General features: G+C 49.8%; 2 long non-coding RNA genes across 3 annotated transcripts in view; both read left to right on the top strand.

Annotated features, from left to right (window-relative positions):
* Window positions 1-25,528, top strand: part of LOC139358762 (uncharacterized) — a 152,137-nt gene that overhangs the window by 111,589 nt on the left and 15,020 nt on the right. The window lies entirely within an intron of this gene.
* LOC139358763 (uncharacterized) lies at window positions 10,020-24,527 on the top strand. 2 transcript variants are annotated; one of them, XR_011614250.1, is made up of 3 exons: window positions 10,022-10,639; window positions 13,692-13,837; window positions 19,690-24,527. It is a non-coding gene; the product is annotated as an uncharacterized lncRNA (long non-coding RNA). The 2 variants fall into 2 exon arrangements; XR_011614251.1 differs by lacking the exon at window positions 13,692-13,837 and having other exon boundaries at window positions 10,020-10,639.

Here is a 25,528-nt window from a genome sequence, read left to right as displayed (position 1 = left end):
CCAAAGCCCAGCAGCCTCATTTACTTAGAGAGAGGTTATTTTTTCTTTCTTCCTCTCTCCCCTCTCCCTCCTTGTTTTGGCAGCGCGGTTAGAATTCAGAAGAGTTGAAATAAAAACAGGATTGCCCTTGTAGAGACAAGCGAGGATGAGCCGGGTGGGCTGGGCATCGAGGCGAGGGGTCAGCCTGCTCCAGGCAGGGCGAGGGTGTCCCTGGACTCGGGGCCGCTGCGGGGGCGTCCCTATCTGGGAGCGCAAGGAAATAGAACAGTAACAGGAGGGGCCTCTGAGCCCAGCACCGCGACGTTCCCCGAGCACCGCGTTACGCTGTGGAAAACATTTGGAAAGCTTCCTTCATTTTTCTGAAATAGCTGAAGTGATGCAGAAGGTTGGCTGAAAGTCTAAATCTAATTACAATAAGATAATCTGGAACGGCCCGTCAATGGGGAAGGAATTGTGGGATGGAAGCTTTTTAAAAAGAGGCACTTAGCCATAAAATCTGCATATACCAGTAAATTTCATCTACAGCAACCAAAATGTGCATCTTCCGTCCTGTTTCCAAAACCTCTGAGTTCTCTTGGGAAACACTGTGACTTGGGTGGAAAATTTTCGGACTGGAGGTGCACGGAAGCGCGTTCTGGCAGTGGGATGTGCCTTCCTCCAAGGCCTGAGAAGGAGCCCGCCTTCCCACGTCGCCAGGGACAAGATTCCCCCACACAGGGGTGGATACAGGGGAGGGAGATGCCCTGGAGCATCTTAGAAAGCTCAGAGCTCAGAAAACAGATGACTGGGCTGAGGATTCTTTTAGATGCTGGCTTATGTTGGAATGTGATTACTGGGGGGAAAAATCCACTTTACCATTAGGTGAAAGCTAAATACAGCTACAATTGCTGACAGCATCATCACAGCAAAACTGCTCCACAAATATTCTTGCTCTTACCATGTTACAGACAAGGATTAGAGAGGCCAAAAGCCTGTCCCAAGCTACCTGCAAGTGTGGGGCAGACCTCGACTCTGCTGTCAGCCTGCAGAGCCCAAACTCGTGCCCCCTGTCCCCAGGGGATCCCCTGAGCCTTACACACTGCCAGGCACACAGTAGGTTCTCAAGAACCATCTAGTGCACATTTTAATGAAAATTGATTATATATTTTTTCTCTTCAGTAGAGGCATCTTATGATATCCTGATTCAATCAGAAGTCACCCGAAGCGTGATTTCCTGTGAAGTGAACAGAAATCACATACAGACATTGGTGGACACATTGAGAAGCCGGCACCTCCTGAGAATTGAGAATAGGGCTCTGCTCTCCCCTCCCTCTCTCTGTCCCTTCTTCCCTTTGCTTCCTCCCTCTCCCAAATCTCTTCCGTCTGTCCTTCCATCTTTCCATAGGCAGACAAGGAGATGTCACACAGTCTGTGTCCTGGCAAGGAGTATAGAGGGAGGGAGGGAATTTATCACAGGTATTAACATCTGCAAATGCTAGTTTGCGGGATGCATGATGTTGAAGGAGGAAAAATGAAAAGTGCAGATCCCCACGCTGCAGTGTGTGATACACAATCGGTCTCACTGCCGGGCAAGGCTTCACCGGATGGCCAGTGAGGAAGGCCGGTGCACGCCGGCAGTGAGGGCAGAGAAGCTCTCCAAGACAAAGACACCGACATGGCAATGAAGTCATCCATCCACAGCGCTCAGTGCAATGCATCAGACCCAGAGGCTGGAGGAGCCTTTTCAAAAAGACAACATAACCCCCTGCACACGGCATAACTCATGTGCAGGGCCAGGAGACACGGCACCTGCTCCTCATGAGGCTCCCACCCAAGTCCGATTGGTCAGCGATGGTGGAGAGAAATGACCCTTGGCCAGCTGCTCCTTGACCTCTGCGTCCTGTTCCCGAACTCCCTGTGATTCTAAAATCCACCCCGCAGTTGTCATCTCAGGGAACTGACGTCTGACTGTGAATCCTGGACTCTGACTTGGCTCCAAATAGTCCCTGCATATGGGCTGTTCTACAGAAAGGTGAGAGCTTCATGCCATCCAGAAACACGGCGTTACCTGTCCTGAAGAGCTGGCAGGTGCGCACACGAAGCTAGGGTGGAAGGAGCGTTCAAGTGCTCTCCCATTGTGGACAGTCAGCCCGGGGTCAGGGTGTGTAGGGCTGACCAGGTCTCCTGGCCAGGGTCATCCTGTGCCCCGTGCGTCCCGTGTGGTTGCATCCCTCAGCTGCAGGGTGATGTCAGTGCCTGGGTGGGTCCATCCATTTGTAAGGGTGGGATGGACACCCCTGCAGAGGCTGGGGTCACATACTCAACACTGAGGCACAAAGCATGGAGACACCAAATACACACAAGACTCACACAGACAATACTGAGACATAGAAAACATGGAGACACAATATGCACACACAATGCTGACACACACACACTACAGACACAACACTAATGCACACCACACTCACACAAACTAACATCACACTCACACAACAGGGACACGGAAGCAACACCGAATCACATACACAATGTGGAGATACACAGCACTGAGACACACACAACACAGACACAACACTAACACATGTCACACCCACATGACAGGACACACACATACAACACTGACCCACACACAGTGTGGACACACACAGCAAGACCTGAGACACACACAACATGGACACACACGAGCGGGCTCATGCAAACAACACTGACACGTACACACCCTGCTGACACACGCCACAGAGACACACATTGCTTGCACTCACAGCGCTGACTCTCTGCACCCACTCGCTTCTGCCATGTGTCCTCCGGCTCCCATCCTGGGCCAGGCCTTGACGATTACCAACGGCCAAGCAGATGTGGCCAGTGGCCGGGAGACTGTTTTCCTTTGTTGAGGGATGCACAGCCGTGGGTGATTCCCAAGCTCCGGGGCTGTGCCTGTCCTACGGGGTTAACAGGAGCCCGCCAGCCTCTCTGCCCATCTCTGTTCCCACCCGGGAAGCCGTCCGGTCAGGACAGCACGAGGGGCAGGGGATCCTGGACTCAGAAGAGAAGCTCAGGGTTCTGTTTCCTGTGCCCTCAGCCATGCCCTCTGGGGCTTCTTAGCCAAGGTGCCCCCTCTCACGGATGGCTTTTAGTAGAGTATGGTGCTGTCTCTGTTAGTGGTTTTTATACCCATTCCCTGTTATATAAAATAGATACATATTTATAGTCACATGCGTGCAAAAGACACATTTTTACCCAAATGGGTTTAATATTTTAGACATTGATTTTTCGCATCTAATAATAGGTAATGTATTTGAAAATATTTGAATCCTTACCATGACCACCCATGTGGATTTGGCATATGGCACTGCTGGGTGCAGAGACCATGATTTATTAACATGTCCTTTGGTGGTAGGCAATTAAGGCTTTCCAATTTTTTCCTCGTTTCTGAGATGTCACAAAGAACATTCTTTTTCACAAATGTTTGTGTCCTTATGCAAATATGTTTATTTTGAGATAACCCCCAGACATGGATGTATGTGTCCAAGGTATCTGCATTTTAAGTTGCAAAGAAGTTGTCAATTGTCTATGGATGGTTGGTGTCTTCCTAAGTTCCACAGCAGTGTACGGGGACGTCTGGTCTCCCCACAGCAGTGTACGGGGACGTCTGGTCTCCCCACAGCAGTGTACGGGGACGTCTGGTCTCCCACATCTGCCCAACTCTGGGGGCTGCTCAGTCCTAAGTCCTGTCTGAACCAGGCTCCCCCTCTGCCGATGAGGGCATTGCTGATCCCCAGGGGAGCCGAGGACCCCTCCCCTGTGTTCCTCCCCCACGAATCCCCGATGTCTGTGGGCTGCCTCTGCTCGTGTCCCGGGCTGCTTTGCTCTTCTCTTGGATTGTTTACCTTTTCACAGCTTGTAAGAGATGTTTGTGTATTAATGACATTATTAACCTTTTCTGAAATATGTGTGACAGTGCATTTCCATTTTGCACCTTTGCCTTTAAATCTTTATGATATTTTTAAATTGCCTGAAGCTTCTCAAATTGTTTCTTTTATAGCTCACAGGTTGTGTATAATGCCTTGAAAGCTTTCTTTTTTGGTATTTTCTTCTTCTTCTTTTGTATTTTCTTCATGGTTTCATTTTCAGCCCTGGATCCATCTGGAATTGTGTGTGACTTTATATTTAAAGTGATAAAAACTCCAACATTTTTCCCATGGCTGCCCAGGGCCCTGCAGTGGTTACCGAGGCGGCACCTCAGCTCTGGAGCTAAATCCTTTGCCCTGTGCTAAATCCTACCCATGTTTGGGACCTGTTTGGATTGTGAAAACCTGCTGGGTTTGTCTGCCCATCTGTGCCTGCAGACGTCTAGAAGCACCTTCATCATCCAGTTTAAATTACATTATTGGCCGGGTGTGGTGGCTCACGCCTGTAATCCCAGCACTTTGGGAGGCCAAGGTAGGCGGATCACCTAAGGTCAGGAGTTCGAGACCAGCCTGACCAACATAGTGAAACCCCCTCTCTACTAAAATAAAAAATTAGCCGGGCGTGGTGGCAGGTGTCTGTAATCCCAGCTACTTGGGAGGCTGAGGCAGGAGAATCGCTTGAACCTGGGAGGCGGCGGCTGCGGTGAACGGAGATTGCGCCATTGCACTCTAGCCTGAGGAACAAGAGCAAAACTCCATCTCAAAAAAAAAAAAAAAAAAAAAAAAAAAAAATTACATTATCACACCAGAGAGGTGCAGCCCTTCCCAGCTCTGGTTTCCTTGGTCATACCTTTATTTTTCCAGCTAAACTTTAGAATTATTTTACAGCATTTCCAAACACCCTGCTAGTATTTTATTTGGAGTCTTAGTGAGTGTGTGAGTGAATCAGGAAGCATTGCTGTCTGGAAGGCACCTTACGACTTCCGGAAGGCAGAGGCGTTGGCCGCTCTGGCTCTCAGCTGCGTCCTCAGAACCTGAAGCAGGGACTGGGCTCAGCAGCTTTGCTGGATGTTGGATCCTGATGGCCTCAAGTCTGCCCATTCGGGACAGATGCGGATTTTTATTTTATGTTCCTCATCAGAATGTCAAACTTTCTCTTTTAGGTCCTGCTCATTCGCATCGGCTCCTTTGCAAGCTGCTCCTCTGGATGCTGCTGGTGGGGTCTCCTCTCCCTTCCCAGCCCCTCCCGTGCAGCCCCCTGGCTCCCCGAGACCCCTGCTCGGCTGCCTGGCTGTTCTCCCTCTGCAGAGCTTCCCCAGGTGTCCGCGCGAATCCCTCCCTCCCTTCCTGCAAGGCTCTGCCAAGGGTCACCTTCTCGATGCGACCCTCCCTAGCCATCCCGTGTGAACACACACAGACATGCACAGGTGCCACAGACAAATGTGTGAGACATGTATATGTGCTCACACGTGTGCACACATTCACACGCACACACAACTCCCCACCCTCGCCTGCCTCATAAAGCGCTGGCCGTCTCACGTGAGGAGCATTTTTCTTACGTACTTGATGTGCCGTCTGTCTCCCCCACCTAGATTCTAGGAGGACACAGAGTTCCCACTGTGCCTCCCCCGTGGTGTCCCCACCATTTAGAACAGTGGCTCGCAGGCAGTGGGGCTTAATCAGTAGGTGTTCAGCAGCCACGCTGCTCTCCTCTTGTGCATCTTAGGAGAATCTTGCCTCTCTCAATGCGTCTGTAACCACTCACTTTTAGCCACTCCTCCCGGAAGCTCTTAGTGACTGGATGCCGGATGTGGGGTGGGGGGAACACAGTGCGTGACCCCTCCCTCATGAGCTCTGCGTTTGCAGGGAGTGCCCTGTCCTGGGTCCCCCAGAAAGCCTAGCGCTTGGTGTTAAGTACAGAAAAGTCAACCGATGGCTCACGATTCATATATAAATTGATGTGATGAGGGGACATAACAAAAGTGGCACCCTCAGGAAACCAGGAACGGTTAAGACGCTAATTCCAAACGTTCTTATCTGGTTGCTGAAGCAGACCTGGTTTCTGTCACTAAATGTACTTGAAGGTTGAACAGGAGCGGTCCCTACGCTGACTCCACAGCGTGCCCTCATGCTGATGCCTACACTTCGTGCGGGCAGTGGGGATTTGGGGCCCCCAGGGTAGCCCTGATAGCCTTTCCCCAAATGGCTTCCCATCTGTGGCCTCATCAGGTGACCCAGGGGTAGAGGTGTCGGTCACATTGGCCTTGCATGGCAGCTGCCCCTGTTCTCCAGTGACAGCAGCCAGGAGGCCTTCCTCCCTGTTGACTATCCCTGCAGAACCATCTCTTAAGTAGGGGGCTGGGAGTCATCCTCACCTCCGTCCCTGGCTTCTTCTCCCCATTCCAAGCCTTAGGATTCTTTTGTGTGGGGGGGTTTTGACTGAGAGATCCTGCGTAGCGCTAAGGTACATAAGCTGTCCCAGACTCAGGACAGAGAGAGAAAGAGAAGAATTGGTAATACAAACTCTGTATCTGAGATACATGCAAAAAATAGATCTTCTCAGTTATCCATAAACTTTAAATCTCAAGTTTTTTAGTAGAAAATCTCCCCAGACATGTGAGAGCTGCTTCCATCACAGGCAATGGGAACTCATGTACAAGATGCACAAACTCATCTTGAGTATTTATTAAATACCTGCTGAATAATTGGCTCCTGCCAGCAGGCTAATGGAAACCCAGAGGACCTGAAGTCGACTCAAAGCCCTTCATCTGCAAAGGCACCTGTGCCATTTGCATTTTCACCTTATGTGCACTCATTACCATTTCTTTTATATGTTACTAATTATGCACCTTTCGACGTCACTTCCCTTTTCTTCCAAGTGAGAGCCGTTGAATTGCTTGGTGAACAATGGAAAGGGAGATGTTTAAAAAGCACATCTGTACACATGAACACACCTGGTGAGCATGCTGCATTTCAGCCGTGCAAGGGCAAAGACATCCACTGGAAGGTGAGCCCACAAGAGACTGGGCCAACACCGAGCACGGGTGGGATCAGATCATGTGCGTGTCCTGGCAGTGTCCAGGTTAATTGCACAGACGCCCTTCCCTCCCTGCACCTTCTTTACCAACAGAGGAGCTCTGCCTCCTCACAAGGCAGCTGCTGACTGACAGACCTGGCTTAAAGAGGAGCTTTTGAGCTCTGTGACATTGTCACAGAGCAAATTGGCACAGCCCCAAAGCTGCTTCAGAGTGTCCACTGCAGTGCTTAATGAGAAGCAAGACAAGAGGATCTGTGGCAGGAAGGGCAAAGGCCGCAGGAGTCACCAGGTGTCAGAGACGGAAGCAGAGAGGAAGCAGGAAAATGAGATAAAGGGAGAGGAGGCACAGTACTGGGAAGGGCATGGAGGGTGTCAATGGGCAATGCCCACAGGGCCACACGTCCTTCACACTCTGTGGCCACAATCAAGGTGCCCTGTGAGACCTGCAGACAGCAACATCTCTTCCAGGGGACTTTAGGACCTTCTTATCAGCCCAGTCCAATAAAATCAAAAGCATCATCCATTCATCCATCCACCCACCCATCTACCCAACCACACATCCATTGACCCACCCATCCATGATCCATCCTTCCACCTACACATCCATCCATTCACCCATCTATCCATCCATCCATCATCCATCCACTCATTCACATATCCATCCATCTACCACCCATCCACACAGCCACATCATACATACATTCAGGCACCCACCCATCATCCATCTGCCCATCCACACCTCCATTCATCCACGCAGCTATCCATCTACCCACCCACATATCCATTTATTCACCCATCCTTTCATCCACACATCCATCCACCCATTAATCTACAATCCAGCCATCCATTCTTCCACCCACATCCATTCATCCGCCCATCCATCCACCCATCCACACATCCAATCCATCCATCCACCACCCATCCACACATTCACATACATACAGGCACCTGTTCATCTCCCCACTCACACATCCATCCACGCACCCATCCATGATCCATCTATTCATCCTTCCACCATCAATTGACCCACTCATCTATCCATCCATCCATCCATCCATCAATCATCCATACACCCATCCACACATCTATTCATTTATTATCCACCACCCATCCATCATCTATCCACCCATCCACACATCTATGCATCCACCCACTCATCCATGATCCATCCTTCCATCCACCACCCGCCCATCCATCCATTCATCCAACCATCCATGCACCATCATCCATCCACCCATCCACACATCCATTCACTCATGCACCTATCCATCTACCCACCCACATCTCTATTTACTCACCCATCCTTTCATCCTTCCACCATCCATTCACCAACTCATCCATCTACCTGCCCATCCATCCATCCATCCATCCACACATCCATCCATCCACCCATTCACCCATCCATCCATCCACCCACCCACCCACCCATCCATCCATCCATCCATCCATCCATCCATCCACCCACCCATCCATCCATCCATCCATCCATCCATCCATCCATCCATCCATCCATCCATTTATCCATCCATCCATCCATCCATCCATCCATCCATCCATCCATTCATCTCTCCTTGCTTCCATCCATCCGCCCATCAATCTCAATATTCAGTTCTGAGGGTCATGGGTGCTATCTAGGTTTGAACTCAGTCTCTGTGACATACAAGCTGTGGGTTTGTGCACAAGTTATCTCATTCTTTGCGTTTTTGATTCCATGGAAATGGAAAATCATGGAAATGATAGCACCTTCTTCCCAGAGCTGTTGGGAAAATTAAATTAGACTCTGGAGCTGTGGACTTGACACAATGCCTGGCCCACATTCAAGCCCGTGGTCGTTCGCTCTTCATGTGGTGGTGGCTGTTATTTTAGACCTGAGGTGTTTATGGAAGGCTTTGGGGAGGCTCTATGTGAGCACAATCGTAGAGGGAGGGCTTTGGTCACAAGAGACAGCCTGGACAAAGGAACAACTGGGGAACAACAGAGCATCATGAGAAGGCAGGGCTGGAGGGGAGAGTTTGAGCCTGCTTTGGGCAGGGCTGGAGGGGAGGGTGTGAGCCTGCTTTGGGCAGGGCTGAAGGGAAAGGGGATGGAGGGGAAGGTGTGAGCCTGCTTTGGGCAGGGCTGAAGGGAAAGGGGATGGAGGGGAAGGGGAAGGTGTGAGCGTGTTTGGGGCAGGGCTGGAGGGGTGGGTGTGAGGGTGCTTCAGGCAGGGCAGGCGGTAGGGGCCAGTGTGGGTCTTGCCTGGCTGCTCTTTCTCAGTGGCCCCATGTTTCCGCTTCTCTATTTTGCCCATGTGGGTCTGAGACTCCAGTTGGCTACACTCCAGGGTAATCCGCTCCATGCTGGCTGTTGGGGCTTACTCTCTGGTGGGTTCAAATCAAGGGTCCTGAAAAATACATAGTTTTTCAGTCCTGAGTAAGTGGCCACATCCTTTCTGGGTTTCAGTTTTCTCATGTTGAGAATTAGTATATGAATATTTTGGCATGAATCCTTTGGAAGACATAATGAAATAATGCCCTCACTCAGTAAAGTTTACCAAGCTCTCAAGTGAACCACGGCCTGACCTCAACAATGGGGGAGGGCCGTGGACAGGGCAAAATTCCTGGAGTGGTGACGTTCATGCCCAGGTGGCCAGATGCAGACACTGGACACACCACGCGTTGACTCTGGGGTTGGTGAACACATATAGAGAACGAAGTGGCTGGGGACTGGCTAGCCATGGACAGCGGATGGCAGCTCCTCTGCTGAGACGATGTTCATCACTCTTGGGTGCAAGGAGGGTGTGAGCTCTGGGGATGTCCAGGGACAGGCAGAGGGGGCAGTGACCACAGCGTGGTGTCGTTCTGCTTAGAAACAATCACTAACTCTCAGCCCGTGTTTTCAGCTGAAAGAGAAGGCAAATGTGGGCTAGTAGCTAAAACGCTTTCCTTCTGGAATTCTCTTATTTCTTCCTGAAATACACTGCTTTGAAATTCATGAGTGATTGTCTGCTGATTGCAAACTCTGGGTTTTGTTCCTCTGAAAATATCTTTCTATCTCCTTATCAAAAATATTTTTGTGAGTTTACCATTCAAGTTCTCAAGTTCCGCAGTTATTTTCTCCCAGGGCTTTGAAGATCTTATCCGACTGTCTTCCAGCTTCCAGGGCTGCTGAGGAATCGCCTGTTGGTGGAGTCCCCTCTCTCTGTGCAGGGGCCGCTCTTTCTCCGCAGCTGTTGACTTGGTGATTTGCATTTTCACCAGGAGGTGTTTAGATGTGTGTGTTTAGGGAGTCAGGGAGGCTTTCGGGGCACAGCGCCCATGCCTGTCTCAGACACCATCCTGTGAGCCCTCTATTCCCCAGTAAACACCTGCTCACCATCGCTCCTTCTCCTTTTCCTCCTGCGACTCTCGGGGACACACTGGGCTTCCTCAGTCCTTCGAGTTTCTTAATGTTTTTCATTCACATTTTTGGTCTTTTTGTCCTGCCTCAACGGGAAATTTCGACGACACCACTTTCCATTTTCTTGAGTTGTGTCTGACTGGCAGTTGGTTTTAAATTCCACCCATCTGTGTTCTTTCACGATGCTCCTTTTTAATCCTGAGAGTCCTTGTTCCGCCACCACATTCCCCCTGGCTCTCCCCTGGACTCTGCTCTGCTGTGTGAATTCCGAGCTGGAGCCTCCCAGTCCCGCCAGGCCTCCACCCTGCATTTCTCCGCTTCCCTTGACTCACAGGTGAGGCGGCTTTTCCTTGGCGAGGCTGTGATGTCTGTTTAATGTAACCCTGTGCTGCCTGCAGGTGTGGGAAGCCCTGGTCGAGCGCTGCGTCTGTCACTGGAACGGCCCGTGGACGGCGTGTCGGCCCCTGAAATTGCTGGCCTTTCCTGGGGGGGCAGGTGGGGGCTACACAAGTTGGTGGAGGTGGAGGCGCTGGGAGGCAGGTGGACGGATGGGCTCTCTTCTGTTCTCTCTGCTTTGCCAGAGCGAGGTAGGGGGACCCTCTCCCGTGAGGTCACGGGAAGAAAGACCAGAATCCCTTTTCTGGCTCATGCTCCAAATTGTTGCCCTTTGGGGTGTCCTGGCTTTATGGATGTCTGGAGTCCGAATTCGCCCGCTTTTAGGGCCCTGCTCCTGCTCTGCCCCCACATGCTGCCCACGGCAACTGGTTTCAGGCCTGGGACTGAGCCACCTGCAGTGCTCTCCTGCCCGTCCGGCTCCCCTGAGGGCAGCCCCCATGCATGGCGGCGTTTCTGTCCTTATCACCGGCGCAGCCGCAGCCACGGCTTCCACATCTCACCCAGCGTTTCGGCTGCTCTGAGTCAGAAGCGCTTCGCAGATGCTTTTACTGAATTCAGCCACATAAACATTTCCGTGTGTGTGTGTCTGTGTGTATGTGTGTGTGTGTGTGTATACGTGTGTGTATGTGTGTGTATACGTGTGTGTATGTGTGTGTATGTGTGTCTGTGTGTGTGTCTATGTGTGTATGTGTCTGTGTGTATGTGTATGTGTATGTTTGTGTGCGTGTGTCTATGTGTGTGTTTGTGTGTGTGTTTGTGTGTCTGTGTGTGTATGTGTGTCTGTGTATGCGTGTGTATGTGTGTGTCTGTATATGTGTGTGTCTGTGTGTGTGTGTGTGTGTGTGTGTGTGTGTGTGTGTGAGAGGGAGACAGAACAAACCTGCCCGGGGTGGAGGAGTCCTTCTCAGCGCAGCAGCACTTCCAGGGTTACTGCCCCATTTTGTCCCATTTTTTGCTGAATCCCTGTAAGCCATGGGATTTCGGAGAGAAGCACCCGAAGGCCCAGTCGCTTCTCCCTGAGCCCCTGGATCTTGTGGAAGGCTGGAGCCTGGGCCTCAGCGGCACCGTCTTGCCTTCCCGCTGAGGAGATGGAGGCGGTCATCTCCCGGGAGGCCTGTGTGTTCCGGGGGCTGCTGAGTGAGAAGCTCATTTTGAATCCGGAGGCATCGTCCTCAGGATCAAAGCGCTCATTGTAATCCTGCCGGCGTAACAAGGGCCCTTTCTTCTGGATTCTATTTTTAGATGTAATGTGTTACCACACTCCACTTGTTTGCTAAATGAACTCATTTTTAATCAAAAATTGCTGCTATTAATTATCAGCTGTGTAATCAATATTCATTTTAATTCCGCAGATAAGACTCCCCCTTGAGTTCCCCACCGGACTCGCACACACTCACACACACCCCACAAGGAAATTTATTTTCATCAGGGTTCTATGCATCATTAAGAGGTAGTTTGTCTTATTACAGCCTGTTATTAATGTTCAGAATTCATTTAATTTCACTTTTAACTGAGTGTAGCAATGGGATAATTGATTTCATCGGGGAGGCCATGGCAGCCCCAGTGCTGGAAAGTGGCAGGAAAGGTGAAGTTGGGTGTCCTCAGGGCCCAGGGGGACCTGAACCCTCAAGTACCCCCCCCCAGGGCTCTCGGACTTCACCCTCACTCTCCTCTCCCTCCCACCAGCACCTCAGTAAAGGGAACTCATTCACAGCTCACCCTGTTCTTGACTGCATGGTATTATGGACAAGTAAAGAGCCCAAGGTGGCTGGCCACACACAGCCCCGCTGAGCCAGGGAGGACGGAAGGTGCCCCGCGCCTCCTGCCCGGTCCGTGCCCTCCAGCCTCTCCAGCACGGCCCACCACAGCAGGGGGCTTTCTCTCTGGGCCCCGCAGGAACGGCGTGCTGCCTCCTCGCTGGGCTGGGGGCTTTGTGGGAGCATTGTCCTGACGGCCTGCACTTGTAGCATGGGCTGGATCATGCAGGTGTCTCTGAAAAGAGAGGAGAGACCAAGTTCAAGTTCACTGATGGCCTCAAGAAGCAGACACAGCAGACTCCAAAACTCAGGACCCCCACTAACCCTGTCTAGATGCAGTGTCTCCCAGACACACATAAAAGCACAGCCGAGATCCGAGGCTGGGCCACGTAAAGCTAGTCGGCTGGTCAGACAGCTGTAACGTGATGTTCTACATTTAACACACAAAAACGATATTTCTGGAATTCTCATAAAGAAAGTAAATGGCAACTTTCTTGTGTGATGATGCTTAAGAGTCTTACATAATAACTGTGTGGGAAGGGCATTCCAGAAGCTCACAACAATGGCAAAAGCCATATATGAAAATTTCCGATGCTTGCAAAAATAAATATTTATGACTTCTCTATGCCAAAATAAAATTAAAAGGCTGCCAACTGGGTAATACTTGGGATTTATGTGACAAAGAGTGAACATTCCTTATGTAGAAAATGCTTTTACAAATCCATAAGGAAGTGATGAAAAATGCTTAAAAATGGGCACAGGGAACCGTCTGGCAATTCAGAAAGGGATATTCACAAATGAGCCATCAGCAGACCAGGAAGCACTCAGGACTTCCGCCCACCGATAGTGGAGGATGCGTTACCTGGCAGAAGAGCACCGTGGTGTCTATGCTGGAACCAGCCCTGGGTGGGGAGTGGAAGGGGCTCCCCCTGACTCGGGGTCCTGGGCGGAGGGTGGAAGGGGCTCCCCCTGACTCGGGGCCCCGGGCAGAGGGTGGAGGGGGCTCCCCCTGACTCGGGGCCCCGAGCGGAAGGTGGAGGGGGCTCCCCCTGACTCGGGGCTCTGGGCGGAGGGTGGAAGGGGCTCCCCCTGACTCGGGGCCCCGAGCGGAAGGTGGAGGGGGCTCCCCCTGACTCAGGGCCCACAAGGTTGACTTTCCATCATCCTCCTGGGAGGACCCAGACAGATACATGAGACGCCAGTTTTTCCACTTGAATCGTAATCTTCAAACAGGCGAGGATTGTTGACAAACACATTGCTGATGATGGGAGAAGATGGATGTAACCCGGGGGGTCCTACAGCGGGGAGCTGGTTAAGGAATCCACCGACCTCAGCTGCAGAGCGCCCCTTCCAGACTCGCCGTCGCCTTTTGATAGAGGGTGAGAAACTGAGCGTGAGCGTGTGTCTGCCACTTCCCTCAGGGGCCTCTGTCCGGGGAAAGCAGAGATGACCCTGTTCCCATCGGTGGATAGAAAGCAAATTGTTGCTTGTTTTTAGTAGTGCCAATTTTTGTTAAAACAGGGGAGTCAGTGGAGCCAGGGAAGACAGGTGGTCTTCCCCTGGGGAGCTGGCGAGGAAGGGCCTGCTGAGGGCAGCCCGAGAGCCAGCTGCCAGCCAGACGCAGAGGCCCGAGAGCCAGCTGCCAGCTGGAGAGAGAGACCCAGCATTCTCAGCCCCTTGGGGACCTCCAGACTCAGCCCCATTGAGCATCTGGGCCGCCATCACCAGTCCTCAGCTTTGCCTGCTTTTGAAATAGAAGTAAACGGAATTTTGCAGCTTGCGCCTTTGGACTGGCTGCTGCGTTTTGATACTGGCTGTGGAGGGTGAGTGCCTGCTGCTGTGCACGGCAGCTGTTTGTAGCTTAGGGTGATGCACAGCTGGGAAGACGTTGTGTTCGACTCACCTTTCCTGCCACTGCTGCACATTTCAGTGCGAACGTTTTTCGGTTTAGCTGTTACGCAGGTTGCAGCTATTGGGTGTAAACTCAGTAGTGGACTTGCTGGGTGACATGGTTTGGCTGTGTCCCCAACCAAAGCTTACCTTGAATTGCAGCTCCCATCTTCCCCACGGGTCATGGAAGGGACCCATTGGAGGTAACTGAATCATGGGAATGGGGTTTTCCCACGCTGTTCTCGTGATAGTGAATAAATCTCGCGAGATCTGATGGTTTTCTAAAGGGCAGTTCCTCTGCACACGCCCTCTTGCCTGCTGCCATGTAAGACGTGCCTTTGCTCCTCCTTCACCTTCTGCCATGATTGTGAGGTCTCCCCAGCCATGTGGGACTGTGAGTCCATTAAACCAACCTACCTTCCTTCCTTCCTTCCTTCCTTCCTCCTTCCTTCCTCCCTCCCTCCCTCTTCCTTCCTTCCTTCCTCCTTCCTTCCTCCCTCCCTCTTCCTTCCTTCCTTCCTCCTTCCTTCCTCCCTCCCTCCCCCTTCCTTCCTTCCTTTCTTCCTCCCTCCCTCTTCCTTCCTTCCTTCCTTCCTCCCTCCCTCTTCCTTCCTTCCTTCCTTCCTTCCTTCCTTCCTTCCTTCCTCCTTACTTCCTCCCTCCCTCCCTCCCTTCCTTCCTTCCTTCCTTCCTTCCTTCCTTCCTTCCTTCCTCCCTTCCTTCCTCCTTCCTTCTTCCCTCCCTCCCTCCCTCCCTCCCTCCTTCCTTCCTTCCTTCCTTCCTTCCTTCCTTCCTTCCTTCCTTCCCTCCTTCCTCCTTCCTTCCTCCCTCCCTCCCTCTTCCTTCCTTCCTTCCTCCTTCCTTCCTCCCTCCCTCTTCCTTCCTTCCTTCCTCCTTCCTTCCTTCCTCCCTCCCTCTTCCTTCCTTCCTTCCTTCCTTCCTTCCTCCTTCCTTCCTCCCTCCCTCCCTCCCTCCCTCCCTCCCTTCCTTCCTTCCTTCTTCCTTCCTTCCTTCCTTCCTTCCTTCCTTCCTTCCTCCCTTCCTTCCTCCTTCCTTCTTCCCTCCCTCCCTCCCTCCCTCCCTCCTTCCTTCCTTCCTTCCTTCCTTCCTTCCTTCCTTCCTTCCTCCTTCCTCCCTCCCTCCCTCTTCCTTCCTTCCTTCCTCCTTCCTTCCTCCCTCCCTCTTCCTTCCTTCCTTCCTTCCTCCTTCCTTCCTCCCTCCCTCCCCCTTCCTTCCTTCCTTCCTTTCTTCCTCCCTCCCTCTTCCTTCCTTCCTTCCTTCCTTCCTTCCTTCCTTCCTCCCTCCCCCTTCCTTCCTTCCTTCCTTCCTTCCTTCCTTCCTTCCTTCCTTCCTTCCTTCCTTCCTCCTTCCTTCCTCCCTCCCTCCCTCCCTCCCTCCCTCCCTCCCTCCCTTCCTTCCTTCCTCCCTTCCTTCCTCCTTCCTTCTTCCCTCCCTCCCTCCCTCCCTCCCTCCCTCCCTCCCTCCCTCCCTCCTTCCTTCCTTCCTTCCTTCCTTCCTTCCTTCCTTCCTTCCTTCCTTCCTTCCTTCCTTCCTTCCTTCCCTCCTTCCTTTTTTGTTGAGACAGAGTCTTGCTCTGTCACCTAGGCTGGAGTGCAGTGGTGTGACCTTGGCTCACTGCAACCTCTCCCTATTGGGTTCAAGCAATTCTCCTGCCTCAGCCTCCCAAGTAGCTGGGATTATAGGTGCCTGCCACTGTGCCCGGCTAATTTTTGTATTTTTAGTAGAGACAGGTTTCACCATCTTGGCCTGGCTGGTCTTGAACTCCTGACCTCATGATCCACCCACCTCGGCCTCCCAAAGTGCTGGGACTACAGGCGTGAGCCACTGCACCCCAGCCTCTATTTCGTTTTTAAAAGTGCTGGGATTACAAACCTCTTTTTCTTTATAAATTACCCAGTCTTAAGTATTTCTTCATAGCAGAAGAAATGAAAATAGACTCATATGAAGATGGACTCACACACTGGGCCATACAATCAGGGTGTTTTTACCTGCGGTAGATACTGAAATACAGTTTTTCAAAGAGACTGAAGCCACCAACATTCACACGAGGAGGTGTGAGGACCCCAGTTCCTCTTCCCGCTCTTCCGCAGCCCTGGGCACCGTCAGCTCTCGCACGCTGGCCTCTCTGGGGATGGGTGTTAGCACGACGCGGGTTTCACTCCCATGACTGTGAAGACTAATGGGGCTGAAGATCTCTTCTGTGCTCGGTGCACATCAGACATCCTTTCTGTGAAGTGCCTATTTCAGATTTCGCAGTTTTCAGTCGACCCATCTTTCTTTCTCTCACTGGTTTTTACATCCCTTCTGTGTGTGGGCTGCAAGTCCGAGGTGGAGAGAAATCCTGTGATATCTTCTCCTTGGGGCTTGCCTGTCCGCTCTCAGAGCTGTTTTCAAGCACAGAAGTTCTTAAGCTGAACGTCTACCGATGTCTACATTCTGCTTGTGGTGGGTGCTTTTTGGGGCCAAGTCAAAGTTCTCTGTCCAATGAAAGGTCAGGAGGAGCGTTCTCCCACACGTTCCTCTACGAGCTTTTTTGTTTTGTCTTTCACATTCAGGTCTGTGGTTCACTCAGAATTAATTATTTAGGGCAATATAATGTAGCAGCAAGGATTTACTTTCTTTTCCTCAAATGGATCAAACAGAATTTAGTAGGAAGATCTCATCTGCCTGTGCCCCGCAATGTCACCTTGTCCTGAGTTCAGACACCACGTGCATGTGGGATGATTTTGCAAAACTCTTCACGCTGGTCACTGAGTGCACCTGCTCTGCTTACAGAAACACCACACTGCCTCAATTACCAGGGCTTTGTAATAAGTTACCTTCAATGCCTAGCTTGCTAAAAGCTTTTAACATGAATAGATGTTGAATTTTACCAAGCGATTTTTGCATCTTCTATTCAAATGAACATATAAATTTTCTCCTTTGCTGTCAAGGAGTTAAGTGCATTAATTACTTCCTTTAATGTTAAATTACCACTGCATTGGTGGGATTAAATACATTTGATCATGATGTATCCTATCATTTGCAAGTTGCTGAATTCAATTTACTTGTGTTTGGTTTAGGATTTAACACTACATGCTCCCGAGGAAGATGGGATGTGGCACTCCTGCCTGTGAGTCAGTTGCCAGGTTTTGGTGTCTTGGTTGCCCAGCCCCCTGTGACTCTGGGATATTTCCCCCCTTTTCCTATTTCTGAAAGAAGCTGTGGAATGTTGTTATCCATACTGAAGCAAATTTAGATGAATTTGCTAATAGAGCAGTCTAGGCCTGAAGATTTTTTGTGGAGAGGTTTTTTAAAAAAATTATTTCAGATTAAATTTATTTTCCAGAGAGGAAAGCTTTCAGATTTTCTGTTTTTTGGTGGGCTTTGTGTGGCTGCACTTTTTGTCCACCCCTTATATCATCCAGTTGTTAAACTGACTGGCATAAACTTGTTCATAATTTCCTTTTTTAAGAACCGATTTTATGTCTTTAGGCTGTGTGGAGTTGCCCACTCTTCACTTCTGGGTTTGGCCACTTGTGCCTGTTGTCTTTATATTCCTGTCGGCCTTGTTAGGGGGTGATACTTTGAAGGAGGCTTCTCAGGGAGCTAGTGTTTGCCTTGGTCGGTTTTCCCTGCTGTGTGATTGTTTTCTAAAGTATTGAGATCTTACTCATGTCTTTCTTACTCCCTTCCCACTCCATTGTTTAAGTATAATTTGCTAATATTTTCTAATACTTGAGATACAAAGCTGGATAATTGCCTTGTAGCTTTCAGTCTGTGGTAACATAGTGCTGAAGGATTGAATTCCCTCTAATCATGGTTCTGGCCGCACCCACAAGTGTTTCATGGAGAATTTTATCATTTGTTTAAAATAATTTTCTAATTTCTTGATGATTGCTTCTCTGACCTATGTGTTATTTAGTAGTGTAGTGTTTAATTTCTAAACACTTTAAAGTTTTATAGTTATCTTTAACGTCTTGCTTTCTAGATGAATTCTGCTGTGGTCAGAAAACATTCTTAGAATGATATAAATCTCTGGAATTCGAAGAGACTTTTTAATGGTACAACATGTAGTCAATGCTTTGAAAAGAACACAACTCGGCCGGGCACGGTGGCTCACGCCTGTAATCTCAACACTTTGGGAGACCCCGGTGAGCAGATCATGAGGTCAGGAGATCGAGACCATCCTGGCCAACATGGTGAAACCCCATCTCTACGACAAATACAAAAATTAGCTGGGTGTGGTGGTGCGTACCTGTAATCCCAGCTACTCAGGAGGCTGAGGCAGGAGAATTGCTTGAACCGGGAAGTTGGAGGTTGCAGTGAGCCGAGATGGCACCATGTACTCCAGCCTGGGTGTCAGAGCAAAACCCTGTCTCAACAACGACGATGACGACAAAACTCACGCCTCTGCGGCTGGGCGTAGCGCCGTGTCTGTCATCACTAGGGATCAGTAGGGGCCGTTTGTCTTTTGTGTTTTTAGGTCTTTATCAAGGTCGGCCGAATAATAAACATGTTGAGCCTTCCAGGTCCTGCAGTCTCTGCTACAGCTGTTCAGCTCAGTTATTGCGACTGTGCAAATCAGCCGAAGAAAACACACAAGTGAATGGATATTGCTGGGTTTCAATACCAATTTATTTACAAAAATACAGGGAAGGCAGTTTGACCCATGGGTCTCGGTTGGCTCACCCCTGGGCTATCATCAATTATTTTTGTTTCAATTACTGAGAGCAGCGTGTTAAGTATTCTCACGATGATGATTGATTCATTGATTCTCCTTTTAGTTTCATCATTTTTTATTTACGAATTTTGATGATCTTTGGTTAGATGCCGGCAGTTGGAGTTCTGTTATGTATTTCTGGTAGACTAATATTTTTGTTTTTGTTAATAACATGTTGTTATTAATACAATGTTTCTTTTCTTATGAATGTTTCTTGCCTTAAAACCTATTTTGTCTGTTATTAATTGGGCTATACCAGCCTTCTTTTGGCTAGTGTTTGTATGATATGCACTTTTTCTATTTTTATATAGTACTTTAATTTTTCTGTGTTCCTATATCGAAATCGTAAAAATTTTATGCAGCATGTTTTATGTATTTATTTTCAACCCACAATTGTTAACTGAACATTTAATTTCATTTCTAAAATATTTGTGTTCTAATTGTCAGTGTATTATTTATTTTCTGCTTCCCCACATCATTTATCTTACTTTTCCTCTCCTCGTCTTGCAATCTTTTGGATGAGCAAGTACTTTTCATTATTCTGTTTTCCTCCATTTCAACCGTTGGTTATAAATGGCACAAGGAGGAACGATTCAGCAAAGACTTTGTCCCTGGCAGGTGCCACCGGATGGAGGCAACACAGAAGGAGAGACAAGCCTTACAGAGACAACGTCCAGCGCCAGGCAGGACGCCGGAGGAAAGAGCCTGTAGGTGGTGCTGGTGGGAGAAGGAAATGGTACAAGCGCGGCGGAAAACCTGTGGCAGTTACCCAATGACATTGACACACGTGCTCTCCGATTCCGCCAAATCACGGGGAGCACAGCCCACAGAAAGGCCTGCACACCCCTGAAAGATGCTCACAGGGACGCCACGGCCCTGCTCCTCCTCACGAGGGGAGAGGGAAATGGCTGTAATACCCGTCTATGGTAGAAAAGATCGATAACTTGGAAACGGGTAAATATTCAGGATGAAATGTTATCCCGTAACCCACATGAACCCTCTGTAATTCCTCTCAACAGTGCGGATGAACCTCGCAAAGAAAATGTGCGAAAGGAACTAACTAGAAAATACAAAGCACTGTACGATTCTATTTATATAATGTGCAAAAACGAATGCGCTGATAAAAGCTAAGATTGTAGTTATCTCTGGGCATGGGCAGAGGACAGGAAGGACTTCTGGACGCGGTAATGTTCTCTTTATTAATCTGGTGACACGCGCGTCCCGCTGAGTGAAAGTTCACTGAGCTGTACCTTGCATGCACCATTTTGTGAATATGTCAGACATACATCATTAGTAATTGACTTGGAGAAATAATAAAAGGATCTGCAAGGATACAGCCAGAGAAATACAAATCCAACGAATAAGAAGTAAAAATTATTGTTAGACAATGTAGAATTTAAGGTTAAAATAATTACATTGAATAGAGTGGCTGATTGTATATCAATAAAACATCAACCTGGTGAATGTGGCGAAAAACCTGGCAGCTAAATGCATGAAGCAAGAATGGTGGTAAGCACGAGAAGGTCCTGAGAAAAATCCAATGTGCCATTTCAATGCATCTATCTTACAATTTTATTTTTTATTTTTTGAGATGGAGTCTTGCTCTGTCACCCAGGCTGGAGTGCAGTGGTGCAATCTCTGCGGTGACTGCAGAGGTCACCGCAACCTCTGCCTCCCAGGTTCAAGAAGTTCTCCTGCCTCAGCCTCCTGAGTAGCTGAGATTACAGGCATGTGCCACCACGCCTGGCTCATTTTTGTATTTTTAGTAAAGACGGGGTTTCATCATGTTGACCATGCTGATCTCGAACTCCTGACCTCAGGTGATCTCCCCGCCTTGGCCTCCCAAAGTGTTGGAATTACAGGTGTGAGGCACCGCGCCCGGCTTATCTTAGAATTTTAAAGATGTAGAGACAAACAACCAAATGCATATGAGAATTGTGTGATAAAACCCACAAATGTGTTGAAGTTAGATAGAGACTTACATGCCTGAAGCAGAGAATGTGCATTTTTATACGGATATAAAAATTTAGCAAAATTCCTTCATACATGTGGGCACACACACACGGACCTGAACAAACCCCGTAATGCTGATATGATCCACCCCACTCTTTGATCATAAGTCAATCACATTTAAAACAAATTATGTAAATAACATTCTGGAAATTGCTGGTGCTCACTCATATTTCTGGTTCTTCCATACGTCCTGTGTTTCAGGAAAGACAGGCCAGGTCATGTGACTTGCTTTGGCCAATGGCGTGCAAGGGGAGGGGAGGGACCCGCCTCCCAGGAGATGCTCTGAGGACCCCTCATGGTCCCCATCTCGTCTCCAGCAGTGGTGGTTGCAGATGCTTGTGGGCAGGTGGAGGTGCCCTGGAACCGAGGGAGCTCAGAGGGGAAAATTCAGCAACATGACTGGATATAAAGGAAACATAGGCCTGACACGGTGGCTCACGCTTGTAATCCTAGCACTCTGGGAGACCAAGGTGGGCCGATCACCTGAGGTTGGGAGTTCGAGACCAGCCTGGCTAACGTGGTGAAACTCCACCTCTACTAAAAGTACAAAATTAGCCGGGTATGGTGGCACATGCCTGTAACCCCAGCTACTCGGGAGACTAAGACAGGAGAATCACTTGAACCCAGGAGGTGGAGGTTGCAGTGAGCCGAGATTGTGCCATTGCACTCCAGCCTGGGCAACAGTGCGAAACTTCGTCTTAAAAAAAACAGTTTTCTCCCTTCTAGCAATCAGTGCTAGAAATAGAACTAGAAATATACTCTCTTGCACACACACAGGCACAAACATAGGACAGTATTTCTCTAGAAAGAGCACACATGAAGAGAAGTACAGGACATTACTAAATGACAAGAGAGTATCTACAAAACGAAACCTCTCATGTGTTTTGGGGTAAGGATACATTATGAAAACTATCACTTCTCCTAAATGAATATGTAAATTTACAGCAATTCCAATTAGATTCCTGCGTGGCCCCCGTGAGGCCCAACTGCGGATCAGATATCCCCACATGACAGTGGTTTCAGCAAGAAAGAATTGCATTTAGTGGTGTTTACCTTTTAAAACCTGCATGAATGTTCTTATGATAGAAATGAAAATGGAATCACAGAAGATGAAGGGCGAGGGAGGCCCATTGTGGGCAGCCTCAGGGAGGCTCAAGAGGGAGCCGCCATCATCCTTACCGCCAACCTCCTCCTCCTCCACTGGGCTGTCAATGTCTCAGAGGGGGGCTTCTGGTGCCCTCGGGCTCAGGCCAGCTCCTCCTTCCTCTCCCCTCCCATGGAAGGACCCCTCATGACAGGACCCCCTTGTGTCATTGAAATCCATGTACTTTATGAGTCTAAGTCGTTTGTCTTCACGGGAAATGTTATTATTCCCCATCAAGCACTGAAACCAAGAATCCCTGGGTGTAAACCCAAGGTCACTGCCTGATCAACAGCACACACGCAGCCATGCTGCTGGATTCGGCCTCTGCAGTTTGGGAGGCTGGAGAGGCTTCAGCGTATGTCGCCGGCTCTGAACTCCAGACGATTCAAATACTAAGAAGAAAAATGGGGGCCGACTCCTGTCTGAGGCTGCTGTCTGGGGTGATTTGAGCCGGGCTCCGAGGGCCTTCCCTGAAAGCCTCCCGCTCTGTGTGGACGGAGAGCCTCAGTGGCACTGGGACTCACATGGATGCCCAGTGTCCTGGACCCCTGTGGACATGCTTTCTGCCCTGTGTGGCCTCGGACCAGGAGCCTGGGGGCGTCTGCTGCCTCTGTCTGCCTGGCAGACGCTGCTTGTCTGGGACAGCCCAGCTCCACTAGGCCAGCCCACGGCCACCATGGCCACAGAGGATCATGGCTCTGAGGGCTTTTCCAGAGTGAAAGGTGGGAGGAAGGAAGCTGGGCTGGGTTGCTTTTCCTACACATTCATTCATTCACTCCTTCAGTGATTTGTGTAACTGCCAGTTTCTCCGGGGAGGGATGGACGGCTGCTGGGGTCCTCTCTTTCCTGCCTTCCACCTCCGCACCTGCTGCAGGTGTGGGGTTGGCTGTCTGAGTTCCTCCACTGGCTCCTCACGCATCAGAGAAGAGTGTGTCACTACTCTCACCCTAGGCGCTGGAAAGCAGAAACACCGAGGTGCGGGAGTAGGTCATCTTTACTAAAAATGGCAGGAAAGGAAAACAGTGAGCCAAAGGGGGAGATGTGGTGAAGGTGCCCACTGTCACCTGGACGTGAGGCACGGGCCCCGATGCTGGCAGCTGTGCCCGAGCAGGTGGATTTGGGATCCTCATGCAGCTCTGGGCTCTGGCGTCGTGACTGGGATGGGGTCCTGGTGGCTTCTCCTCTGAGGGAAAGAGAGGGAGGGCAGCACGGATTCCTCCCCAGCGACCAACCTCCTTTAGACGCGCTTAGACTTCCTGACTGCGTCCCGCTCACGTCGCAATTGAAAAGCACATAGGTGATAACAACAGAGGTTGTTTTTTAGTGGAGACTCTTACAGCCAAACAGATGTGGAAAGCAAGAGCTGCCTCTGACCTTTGCTTAGAATATCAATTTTTCCCATTCTGATTTTTGCTTTTCCGGGAATTGTTTTGTTTTGTTTTTATCTAGAGTAAGAGGGATTATACCTAATTAGGCACTGTCACTGCCAAGGAATTAATTGCAATCTCTGAATATTTTGGCTTTTTTGAGCTGTGTGGCAAGTTTTTAATTACTGTCTACTGACTCTGCCATTTTTGTCAACAACAAATCCATCCTCCTCGCTGTGGTTGCAAACAGTGCCGTCTTCACTCAGCATCTTACACAACCTTGGCCTTCCCCTTGGGTGACCAGTGTCTGGAAGTCACCCACTGCCTTCCCGTGGAGGTCAGATCCCTTAATTCACTGAATAATTAGATTTCCATAAAAATCCAAGAGAGCCACGTCTGACAAGTGACCGCGTTTCTGTGCCATTTACGATCCCCACACACCTTGACCACTCTTTAGGGATGGCTCTTTATATTTTAATGAAAGAAAGCCAATTAGCTATAAACTGATTACTAAGAACATAATCAGGGTCATTTCTTTGCAACAAATCAATCAACAAAATGGTAATTATGGATGGTCTTTTCGACTTGGATTAATCTATTAGTAATTAAAGTGAGTGCAAATCCAACCTCGATCTTAATTGTAGCCAAAAGACACAGACGTCTTTTCGTTGACCGATAAGATGCTGTTATTTAGCTGAATGCGGAAGGAAAACCCATCAATTGTCTGGAACTCCATGGCTCTAATAACACGTTCAGAGGGCGTCTTTGGAAGCGTTCATGGGAAATGTAACTGGGGTTATGCTTTGGAAAGATGGAGATCTTTTTTCTGATTCATTTATACTTTAATTTGCATTTTTATTGTGCTTGTAAAAGAAACTTTTTTTTCTAAAGCAGAGTAGTAAATTTCCAGGCCTAGGCCTCGTGAAACCTGACTAATTTCTTTCTTTGATAGAGAATGACAGCTGGACTGGGGTGAGGTCCAGATGACACAGTGTTGTTGGGATGACCCAGTCCGCGGGAGAGAGTGGCTGAGAGTGGCATCACCTGCAGGCTCCTGGGAGCAACGGGCAGGGGTCGTGGCGGTGGGCACGGCTGTGTGGCTGTAGGCACCTGCAAGTCTCTCCACATGCACACCCTTTGTTTTCTTTACAAAGCTGGATATAACTTTGAATGATAATTTAAAAGTGAATGTGTGTGAAGAGTCATAGTTTACACAGATAATTCCTTGCTTGAGGTCCTGTGAGCAGCTGCGAGGTGAGGCGGGGGCTCAGGGTGTGGCCGGTCTCCCTGGTGGCAGGGGTGCGGGCATGGGTGAGGAAGGCGGGCTATGGACACAGAAATCAGCAGGGGTTTGGCAGCCAACTTAGGCAACAAGTAGGACTTGCTTGGTGAGGACAATCTGTGGAGAAAAGGCCAAGAAAACCCAACCACAGAAGCCCTTCCACCCCGGGACCATCCCAAACCTGCCAGGCTCGCCTCATGGGAACCTCCACGGGACTTCACGGAAGGCCGACGACCATCCCAGCATGACGCTGGCACAGTACACCCCGCAGGTGTCACTTCTCCTTGTTCTCGCTCGGTTGTTGGTGCCGGTTATTAGGGCGTGAGCAGCTCCCACGCGGGACGTGTGAGGAGGCTGTGGGGTGGGGCTCCAAGCTCCCGTGACGAGGACAGCTTCAGCCGGCTGTGCCACACGGCGGCCACGCTGCCTTAGAGAGCCGGGCTGGGGAGGACGTGCCCAGTTTCCTTCCTCTTGAGGCTGCCTCCAGCAAGCTCTGCCCACCTCAGCCTGTCTGAAGACCAGGGTTTTGCCGGGACAGATCCAGGTGGGAGGTGGATCGTGATTTGTTCTCTGGCTTCCTGAAGTGCTGGAGGACACCAGTGCACCAGCCACAAACCTAAGAGCTGGATTCTTTTTCATCTGTCTTGGGGT

Source organism: Macaca nemestrina, chromosome 15 (assembly GCF_043159975.1).
Source record: "Macaca nemestrina isolate mMacNem1 chromosome 15, mMacNem.hap1, whole genome shotgun sequence".
In the NCBI taxonomy this organism is placed as follows: Eukaryota; Metazoa; Chordata; class Mammalia; order Primates; family Cercopithecidae; genus Macaca; species Macaca nemestrina.
Note: the sequence above shows the minus strand (reverse complement) of the source record. Positions and strands in the feature narration are given on the sequence as shown.